This window comes from Elephas maximus, chromosome 17, assembly GCF_024166365.1.
Source record: "Elephas maximus indicus isolate mEleMax1 chromosome 17, mEleMax1 primary haplotype, whole genome shotgun sequence".
Classification (NCBI taxonomy): Eukaryota; Metazoa; Chordata; class Mammalia; order Proboscidea; family Elephantidae; genus Elephas; species Elephas maximus.
Window position 1 is genome coordinate 60833589 of NC_064835.1, and position 11863 is coordinate 60845451.

Sequence of the window (11863 nt, forward strand, 5' to 3'; positions counted from 1 at the left end):
AATCCATGAGCACAAGATGTCTTTCAATTTCATAGGTCTCTTTTAGTCTCTTGTTTTGTAATTTTCATTGTATAAGTCTTTTGTGCCCCTGATTAGGTTAATTCCTAGGTATTTTATTGATTTGGGGGCTACTGTAAACAGTATTGCTTCCTTGATTTCATTTTTGGAGTAGTCTTTGTAAGTGCAAAGGAACCCAACTGATTTTAGTGTGTTGATCTTGTACGCTGCTAAATTCTTCTATTAGTTCCAGCAGTTTTCTTGTGGAATCTTTAGGGTCTTCTATGTATGGAATCATGTCTTCTGCAAATAGAGATAGTTTTACTTTTTCTTATCTGTTTTGGATAACTTTTATTTCTCTTTCCTGCCTTATTGCTCTGGCTAGGACTTCCAGTACAATGTTGAATAAGAGTGGTGATAATGGGCATCTTTGTCTCATTCCCGTTCTCAGGGGGAAGCCTCTCAGCCTTTCTCTGTTGAGTGTAATGTTAGCTGTTGGTTTTGCATAAACCACTGCCGTCGAGTCATTCCAACTCATTGGTTTTGCATATATGCCATTAATTATGTTGAGAAATTTCCCTTCTATTCCTATTTTACTGAGAGTTTTTATCAGGAAAGGATGTTGATTTTTATCAAATGCCTTTTTTTTTGCGTCAATTGATATGATCATATGGCCCATTTCCTTTAATTTCTTTGTGTAGATTACATTGATTGATTTTTAAATTTGAGCCACCCTTGTAATCCTGGTATGAATCCCACTTGATCGTGGTGTACGATTTTTTTTAATATGTTGCTGAAGTCCATTGGTTATAATTGTGTTGAAAATTTTTGCATCTACATTCATAAGGGATATTGGTCTATAATTTTCTTTTTCTGTGATGGCTTTGCCTGGTTTAGGTATCAGGATTACGCTGGCTTCATAGAAAGAGTTCGGTAGTGTTCCTTCCTCTTCTACATTTTTGAAGAGATTGAGTAGGATTGGTGTCAACTCTTCTCTGAATGTTTGGTAGAATTCTCCAGTGTAGCCACCTGGGCCTGGGCTTTTATTGTTGTTGTTCTCGTTGACAGTTTTTTTTGTTTTCTGTTTTTTTTTTTTTAATGATATCTTCAATCTCTTCTTTTGCAATGGGCCTGTTTAAATTTTCTACCTCTGTTTTGTGTTAGTTTGGGTAAGTACTGTATTTCTAGGAATTTGTCCATTTCATCTAGGTTTTCAAATTTGTGGGAGTACAATTTTTCATAGTAATCAATTAGGATCTTCTTTATTTCTGTTGGATTGGTTGTAATGTCACCAATTTCATTTCTTAATTTTGTTATTTGCTTCTTCTGTTTTTTTTCTTTTGTCAGTCTAGCCAGTTGTTCGTCTATTTTATTGATCCTTTCAAAATACTTATCTCTGGTTTTGTTGATTCTTTCTATTGTTTTCCTATTTTGTTTATTTCTGCACTGATCTTAATTATTTCCTTTTTTCGGTAGCTTTTGGCTTCTTTTGCTCTTCCTTTTCTATTTGTTCAAATTGTTGGTTTAAGTTAATGATTTTGGATCTTCTTTTTTAATGTAGGCATTTTATTGCTCTGAATTTTCCTCTGAGTTCTGCTTTTGCTATGTCTCAAATGTTTCTGAGATGTTGTGTTTTCAATTTTGTTTTGTTCTAGATTTTTTTTATTTCACTTTTTATCTCTTTTATGACCCAATAGTTTTTTAGTAATGTGTTATTTCATTTTCATGTTTTATTTTGTTCCTCATTTTTCCTATTGATTCCTAGCTTCATACCATTATGGTCAGAGAAGATGCTTTGTATGATTTCAATCTTTTTAAATTTGTTGAGATTTGTCTTGTGTCCTAGCATATGGTCTATTCTGGAAGATGATTCATGTGCACTGGAGAACAATATGTATTGTTCTGACACTGGGTGGAGTGTTCTATATATGTCCAATAGGTCCATTTGGCTTATGGCTTTATTTAAGTTCTCAATGTCCTTGCTGATCTTTTTAGATGTTCTGTCTATAATTGAAAGTGGTGTATTGAAGTCCCCTACTATTATTGTGGAGTTGTCTGTTTCTTTGTTCATATTAATCAGTACTTGTTTCATGTATTTTAGTACACTGCTGTTATATGCATATGTATTTATAATTGTTATGGCTTGTTGCTGTATTGACCCTTTTATTATTATGAAATGTCCTTTTTTATCTCTTGTAGTAAATTTTGATTTAAAGCCTATTTTATCTGATATCAGAATGGTCACCCCTGCTCTTTTTTATTTACTGGTTGCATGGAATATTTTTTCCATCCTTTTATTTTCAGTCTGTTTGCGTCCTTATGCCTAAGGTGTGTTTCCTGTAGACAACAAAAGGGTGGATCATTTTTTTTTTTTTATCTATTCTGCCATTCTCTGCCTTTGCAAAGGAATTCTGACTTATCATGACCTTATAGAACAGGGTAGAACTGCTCCCATACGGTTTCCAAGGCTGTAATCTTTACATGGAGTGGCTGATGAGTTCGAACCCTTTTGGTTAGCAACTGAGCTCTTAACCACTGCACCACCAAGACTTCTTAGATGAGTGCTGAAGCCTTTATATGTGGTGGTTCACTGAGGACCACTCAGTGAGGAATGCCTCCCAAGGAAGTGGTGTCTGGAGCAATGCAGTGACAGATGACCAGAAACCGGTAAATGGAAGGGGAATCCCTTCCAGGTATGGGGAAACACATGAATAAATGTTCATTGGTAATAGTCACTGTGCCTGTTGCATAATTTAATAGATCATTTTTTTAATTCAGGCAGTGTGGCAGAGCTGTAAGGGAATAAAACAATATTCATTTCAAACAATCCCCACGTCACATCAGCCTCATTTTTCTCATCTAGAATCAGGATACCAACCTTTGTCAGCTACTCAGTATCATCCGTTAGTCTGGGCCTCTCCAAGTTGTCTTGGTAACAGAATACCCTCATCCCTCTTGTTTTTTTCTCACAAACTATTCAAGAAAATGAAATGCCATGACACCAGAATCTCTCCTATTTTTCAACGGAAATTCTTTGGAAATGATGTGTTCTCAGGAGCAGATTCAGAAGTTCTTGGGGTTGGACCCTCTTCTGTCAGTCACCCTTATCAGAAACCCATCCATTTGTGTTCCTCAGCAGCTTATCACCTTGCATTTCATCTCTGGGAGACCCTGACTTTTGCAGGCTGCGTTCCATATCCCCTGTGGCTTTGAGTGTATCTGTTCTCCTGATGAGAAAGAAGCATATGCTACTTTAATACCAAACCTGTTCCAGCCCTATGTCACCTTACCCTACTCAATAAAAATTCGCAGGCATGGAAAAGGAAAGCACAATTCACCTTTTGCTGATACTACAAGGATTACTTACGGATTTTTTTAGAGCCAGTTCTCATGTTTTTATATCACCTATTTTAATTCAAGAGAATCTCCAGAGTTGTGTTATTTAGCTCATCTATGCCAGTCATTATGGATTGAATTGTGTCCTCCAAAAATTATGTGTTGTAAATCCTCCATCTTTATATCTGTGAGTGAAATCCCATTTGAAAATAGTGATTTCTTTGTTATATTAATGAGGCCATGTCAGTGCAAAGTGTGTTTTAAACCAGTCATTGTTGAGATGTAAAACAGCAGATTAGGCACAGAAGAATGCAAGCAGATGAGGGAAAATAGATGCCACAGGAAGATTGTCAAGGAACCAAGGAATGGAAGTTGAAAAAGAGACAAGGACCTTTCCCCAGAGCCAATGAGAGAGAAAGCCTTCCCTAGAGCCAATGCCCTGAATTCAGACTTCTAGACTCCTAACCGTGAGAAAATAAATTTCCATTCATTAAAGCCACCCACTTGTGGTATTTCTGTTATAGCAGTACTAGGAAACTAAGACACCAGTGACTCTCACACTTGAGTATGCATCAGAATACTGGACAGCTTGTTACAACACAAATTACTGGGTCCCACCCCAGAGCTTCTTATTATATCGGTCTGAAGCGGGGTTCAAAAATTTACATTTCTATATATGCACACCCATGTTTATTGCAGCTCTGTTTACAATAGCAAAAAGCTGAAAGCAACCAAGGTGTCCATCAATGGATGAATGGGTAAATAAATTGTGGTATATTCACACAATGGAATACTACGCATCGATAAAGAACAGTGATAAATCTGTGAAACATTTCATAACATGGAGGAACCTGGAAGGCATTATGCTGAGCGAAATTAGTCAGAGGCAAAAGGGCAAATATTGTATAAGACCACTATTATAAGATCTTGAGAAATAGTATAAACTGAGAAGAACACATACTTTTGTGGTTACGAGGGGGGGAGGGAGGGAGGGTGGGAGAGGGTTTTTTACTGATTAATTAGTAGCTAAGAACTTTTTTTTTTTTTTTACTGCTTTAGGTGAAGGGAAGGACAATAGTCAATACATGGAAGGTCAGCTCAAATGGACTGGATCAAAAGCAAAGAAGTTTCCGGGATAAACTGAAGGCTTCAAAGGTCAGCGGAGCAATGGCTGGGGTTTGGAGACCATGGTTTAAGGGGACTTCTAAGTCAATTGGCAAAATAATTCTATTATGAAAACATTCTGCATCCTACTTTGAAATGTGGCGTCTGGGGTCTTAAATGCTAACAAGCGGCCATCTAAGATGCATCAATTGGTCTCAACCGACCTGGAGCAAAGGAGAATGAAGAACACCAAGGTCACACGATAACTAAGAGCCCAAGAGACAGAAAGGGCCACATGAACCAGAGACTTACATCATCCTGAGACCAGAAAAGCTAGCTGGTGCCCGGCCACAATCGATGACTGCCCTGACAGGAAGCACAACAGAGAACCCCTGAGGGAGCAGGAGATCAGTGGGATTCAGACCCCAAATTCTCATAAAAAGACCAGACTTAATGGTCTGACTGAGACTAGAGGAATCCCGGCGGTCATGATCCCCAAACCTTCTGTTGGCCCAGGACAGGAACCATTCCCGAAGACAACTCATCAGACATGGAAGGGACTGGACAGTGGGTAGGAGAGAGATGCTGATGAAGAGTGAGCTATTTGTATCAGGTGTACACTTGAGATTGTGTTGGCAACTCTTGTCTGGAGGGGAAATGGGAGGGTAGAGAGGGTTAGAAACTGGCAAAATTGTCACGAAAGGAGAGACTGGAAGGGCTGACTCATTAGGGGGAGAGCAAGTGGGAGTACGGAGTAAGGTGTATATAAACTTATATGTGACAGTCTGACTTGATTTGTAAATGTTCACTTGAAGCTCAATAAAAGTTAATAAAAAAAAAAATTACATTTCTAATGAGTTCCCATGTATTATAGAGCGAATTGTGTCCTCCAAAAAGGTATGTTGAAATCCTAACCCCTGTACATGTGAACGTGACCTTGTTTGGAGAAATAGTGTCTTTCTTTGAAGATACTGTCAGCTAAATCATATTGGAGTAATGTGGGTCCTAGTCCTAATCCCTTCTGAGGGGCATCTTATAAAATGGGAGCACAGAGTCACACACACAGGAGAAAGACTCCATGTGAAGATACATCTACAAGCCAAGGAATGCCAAGAAACACCTGAGGCTACCAGAAACTCAAAGAAACAAGGAAGAATCTCCCCCTAGAGCTGATAGAGACCGCACAGCCCTGCCAACACCCTGAATTCAGGCTTGTAGCCTCCAGAACTATGAAACAATAAATTTCTGTCCTGTGAAGACACCCACTTTGTGGTAGTTTGTTATGGCAGTCCTAGGAAACTAAGACGCCTTGTCGTGTTGATGTTAGTCTGCTGAGAACTATTAATGGTCACTGAGGCTTCTAGTATGGCTATCAATGATCAGCAGTTAGCAAACTCCAGGAACGCACCTCTGGTTAGCCTGTTAAAAGCACAGGCAGAGAAAGAGTTCTCTCACAGTACTTGGAGAGGGGAGATATCAGCTCCAGATTCATGCACTCGCTAAATAACTGGGTCACCTTAGGCAAATCATTAAAGTTTTCTAAGTCTCTACTTGATCTGAAAAAATAATATCACCTTACTTAACCTTGTAGGAGCCCTGGTGGCACAATGGGCAAGAATTTGACTGCTAATCAAAAGGCTGGCAGTGTGAACCCACCCAGCAGTTCTGTGAAAGAAAAGACCTGACGATCTACTCAAAGATTACAATTAGGAAACACTATAGGGCAGTTCTACTCTGTCACGTGGGGTCGCTATAGATCAGAATCAACTTGATGGCACCTAACAACAACAATTTAACCTTGCAATGTTTGTGTTCTGATTAAATGACATGAAGTATGTGAAACTACTAAGTCAGTGAGAAACTATCATACAAATAAAAGTTGAGAGTGTTGCTACCAAGCATAATTATTTGTACCATTGTTGAAATGAAGCCCTATTGGTCCCTCAAGGCTACCCCAAAGGTTACTTCCTCAGGGCATCATCCCTAACCCCCATAGGCAGAATTAATCCTTTTCTCATATTTCCAATACTTACTTGGTTTATCCTACTTCTCGTTTTACAATTTTTGTCTGATAAATTACATGCCTATTTCTCCATAGACTCTGAGCCCCTTGAAAACATGGTATATGTCTTTTCTTACCTTTCCATGCCATATGTGGATGAAAAAAATTATGATTACACATCCCTGACTTCCAGTGTTCACCTGTCTTCTCCTACTCCTCTCACATGACCTCACCATCCAAAAAATACATAGTATATGTGAGAAATATACTACAGGAGCCCTGCAGTGGTTAAAGCACTTGTCTCTAACTGAAAGGTCAGCAGTTCAAATATCCATGATCCGCTCTGCGGAAGAAAGATGTGGCAGTCTGTTTCTGTAAAGATTTACAGCCTTAGAAACCCTACGAAGCAGTTCTACTCTGTCCTACAGGGTTGCTATGAGTTGGGATCGACTCAACAGCAAAGGTGTATATAATGTTCTAAGCCATTTTGGCCACAAGAATTCTTCAACTGCAGTCTGTCTTCCTTTCTTGAGGATGTTAGTTAAAAGAGAAGACAGGGTGGAAACTCAGGAACAAAAGACCGGTAATTTTCCTGAAGCTCCCATACCTTGTCAGCATCTTGGCTGACAGAGAGGGAAGGCCAGAGGAGCCCCTGCCATGAGCGAGGGCAGATGACTTACCAGAAATCTTGGCCTCAAGCTCTGAAGGGAGCACCAAATCAGCTGGGATTTGAACATTGGCACTGGAATTGTACATTTTAACTAAACGTAATGGGAATCATTTCTTTCCCTCCATGTCTAGAAACATCTTTCCCTAGGCAGCATGTTGATATGGAATCCTGAGCCTAGGCTGAAGTTGGGTAGATTCTGATGAAAAACCTAGATAGCACTGGCTACAGAAGTTTGAGTTGAAGTAGAAGAGGCAGGTCCTTGAGATGGCCCAGCCACAGACCTCCAGTCAGAGGAAACTGCAGACTGGCCAAGGAGAGGTTGACCAAGGACCATCTCAGGGCCAACAGACTACACCTTGCTACTCATCTTCCTGCCCACAGCTCTATGGGGGTAATCTGAGGCTCCCCCTCCTGCAGGGGTATAGGGTATCCACATGGATAGGTCGTCTGTGAGTTTTGTTTTTACGAGACTGTTTCTGAATTTCTGGCACACAAAGCAAAGACCCAGCCATAGATATATGATGGCGTGGCCCCTCTAGGCCCTAACTTGAGCACCTACATAGTCTGCCTCTTACTTCTACTTCTATCCCCTTTAATGTCAATACCAAACAGAAAATACTTAAAACTTTCAAATCCAATTTATATTTTTAAAATACTTTAATCAATCCCAGTTTTTATCATCTGAAGTTGAACTGTGCTTTCCTATTGTATAAATACTCCCAGGAATACACTGCCTCATTTAAAACACCACAGGAAATGGAATAACAAGGAAGGCTGTCATTTGTAACTGTCATCATCCCTTCTAAGTCCAGCAAGATAAATGAGTTAAGGAGAATTTTCTTTGTCTATGTTCTCCACCTTCAATGTCTGCTTACGTAAAATAATTCTTACTCTGTGTTATAAAATATGAAGAAAGAAAATTTTCTAGTTATCTTTTAAAGGGCATTTCTGGTGATATTCGGTATAAACATCCCTATAAGAGCCTCTCCCCAAAATTTGTCGATTAGAACCCTGGGTGACATTTAAAATCACCCTTAGTACCCTAGGCCCTCCATCACTTAAAGATGTGTTCACTGCAGCCATCCCTATTATTAGATCCTTAACTGTCTCTCATACATCTTTTAAGGAAATGGCAACAAGGTGCACAATGCCTTATGGGTTTTCAGAGCCTCAATTTTTTTATTCTATTAAGTAATTTTTAAGCGGTTTCTTCAAACCAGCTAGAAAACCAACTATGCCTGAATGTGACTCAGACAAAAGAGAAAAACAGGGTAGCCCTTTGATGGAGACCATAAGAAGAAAGCTCATCCAGCCCAAGGCACTTTTTGATCAGCTACAATTTACTTGGCCAGGCAGGGGAAGGAAGAGAAAATAAAAAGGAAGTCACCATGAATAAAATGAGCAGCATTTATTGATGGTCTGCCCAAGAAGAAAGCAAGGATTTGATAGCCATGCTTTCTGTGCCATAGCATTTTTAAGTTTCCAAGACAATGTTACATGTATTATCTCTTTGTATTATTCTAGCAGAAAAGCAGGAATGGTTGTTCCCATTCATATTATTGTTGCTGTCCTAGCTATTATTTCTACTTAACAGAGACTGAGGTCAGGACCAGAAGAGTCTGGTAGATCACCTAGTCTACCAAAGGGCAAGTGGCTTCATCCTTAGAGACTTCTGTTTGATGCTTCTGTTTTACACATTATGAAGTACAACTGTTCCAATGTCCCACGTAGTGAGCTTAAAGGTGGAACATGGTCAAGAACAGAGGGAAATCAGGAATGGCCCTGGAAGTGGGTACTAGAAAGGTAGGGCAAAATGGCCCAGGCTGTGTGCTGCAAACAGAGGGGTCAGGAGTGTGCTGGAGGCCATCGCATGGAGCCAAATCAACCCACTAACCTCACAGCCAGCTGGATAGAGGTATATATTCCACAGGATGGTTGGGTGGTGAAGATCTAGTCAGAAGATTCTAAGAAATGTAGGACTTAATGAGAAATGAGTGATGCTTCACTAGCCAGTACCCATTTATGGTCTTCAATCCATATTCCCAGTAGGTAGGTATATGAGTTAAGACCTGTTTTGGTGGCAGGCGGAGAACATTTGCATCATCACAAAAGGTTCTATTACATCATTGCAAGAAACACAATTCTAGACTATTCTGAAATTACTTAGGCAGAGAATGATAAGACAAGCCTCCTCATCACCTGGGCCCTGAAGGCAATGGTATAACTGTGAACCAAGTCCTCACCTGGTGGAGCTAACCAACTTCTTCTTGTAGCATTCCCACAGGGAGATCTTGCGTTGACCCAGTAAGGCACCACTGGGTCACAGGAGGGTAAGTAGCTCATAAGGAACCTGCCTTGTAAACACTGGAGGGACTTCTTCCCCTTTCGCAGAAAATACAATTGGAATTCAAAAGTCCTTTTAGGATCCCTGCCTCACTGCTCCCCACTACCCCCCACCCAACCCACCAATGCTTTAAAGGTCTTGGAAGAGCAACTTCCAACACTGTTAGGGAAGGAGGAAAGATAAGGAGTTCCCCAAGTAAAATCCTGCTTTTTCAACCTCTGGACTTCACCTGCACTTGGAACTTTGAACTTATGGAAAGAACTCTCCTGGCCTACTGCTGCACCTACCTCAGGACATGGATCTTTCATCCTGAAGACTTCTGTTTTCTTCTGTCAGGATGAGGAATGATGGTACCAAAATTTCATTGCCCCAGTGAAGAAGGTGAAATATGTCCCGTGTGCTTTCATCCCAGCCCAGGAAATTCTTGGTCTCACCAGCTCCAAGCAGGTGCCAAAACATCACATCTAAAAGCAGTGATTGGTTTGGGACATTGCTATTAAGGCTGGAGTTGGAATGAAACAGGAAAGTATTAAAACACACACACACATATATATATATCCAATCACTAGAAAAAAACCATTATGTCTAATAAAGTAGAGGGTCATTGAAAACAACGGATACCCTCAATGAGACAGACTGACACAACAGTCACGACAATACAAATGATCATGAATATGGCTCAGGACCAGATAATATTTCATTCTGTCATACATAAGGTCATTATGAGTCAGAGCCAACTTAATGGCAGCTAACAATAACTATATATATATTCTTCATCCTAACCTTGATTTCTTACCTGGATCTTCTATCTCTATAAAGATTCAGAGATGGAAGATCCAGGTAAGAAACCAAAGTCAGTACAAAGAGTGGAGCCTGGTTTGGGGAACCAAGAATACGCATGGAAAAGACACATATGAGTGGCCTGGGTACTATGCAGGACACCAGGACCAGGAGCACAGGACCATTCTGACTGGGTGCCTCTTCTAAGGCTGATGGCCACACTGTCCTTTGGCCATAAGATTTGGTCACATTCTGGACCCAATATAAATACTCAATGAAGCCAGAAGCTGCTTTGGGGGGTTTTCTTTGTTCTCCACAACATTCCGTGCCCAACATAACCATGTCCCTTTCTCATGACCCATTTGTGTTGATCCCCTTCAAGAGTTTACAGTACAAGTCCTCTGTCTAGAACCACATTATCTGACAACCTCACCTACCAGGAATATAGCTGAAAGCCAAGTCTGAGAAAGTAAAGCACAAAGACATCCGAACAACCAGAATTAATGGATTAGTCTTCAATGTCTCATTTAGAATTTACTGATCTTGTTTTACATCCCATAGTAACCAGTATTAACTGTCTGGTTTACTGGTTCAGAGCAAATTAGAAGCAAAAAATTAGAGAAGACCAAAAAATTATAAACAGCAGATATAAGATCAACCCAGACAGTACATTTGAGGCCATTTGTTATAAAATTAAACTGTTTCAATTCATTACCAATAAATTCTGGTAATTAATGCACAACATGATTAAATTATGTCCAGTATTCTCTGCTTGAGTCACAGATCTATAATACATTAAAACTTGTGAGAGCCAGAATTCAACGGGACTGCCTTGTTTTTCTGAGTCTTCCAAGTTTTCTGCATTTGTCAGGGTACAGTCTTGCCACTTTTCCTTCACTCATTTTAGAGGAAAATATTTGAGTTTTCCACAGGTTCCGTCTTTCATAAGTTTTATTGTATATAGTAATTCAGAGAACACAGACCGGTTTATATGCTAAGGTGCATCTCTTTTTGTTCTGTTTTTGTCTTACATTAACCTGGAGGAAAGAAGCTGCTTTCCTCTCTCAAGACCTGGAGATGATGAAGGAGGTAGAGGCCCTGAATTTGTACCTGGAGAACTCTTCTCCACAAGACAGAAGGAAGCAGAGCCTACAAAATGGTGGCCCAGCCAAGTCTTCAGTAAAAGCCTGCGCAAGGCTGTTCTTGGAGAAAAAGTGGGTCACTCCTGGACTGAGATGTAACAAAAAGCACAGGGGTCACCTGGAGAAGCAGTCATGAGAACACTGACAGGCAGAGCAGCTTTGGGCAGGGACCAAGAGACTGGCCAAGGTTCGCTAGGGTCTCACAGGAATAGCAATGGAATTCTTCCCCAGGCTGGACTTCCCATAGGCCGTGAGCCCACTACTGAAGGTTGGACCACTAGCTACAATCTTACCTCTTTCCTGGCTCCAGCTTCCTTTCCAATTCCTACCCAGCCCTGCGCTCTACCACCTTGGAGATGCTTCAGACTTGAGTCCAAAGTTGCCCAGTCCTCCTACAGCTGAACCATTCTAGCTAATTTCCCTTCCCTAGCCTTCTCTCTCCCCTCAACACACACATGCCCCTGTTATAGTCCTTACTACCTTCACTC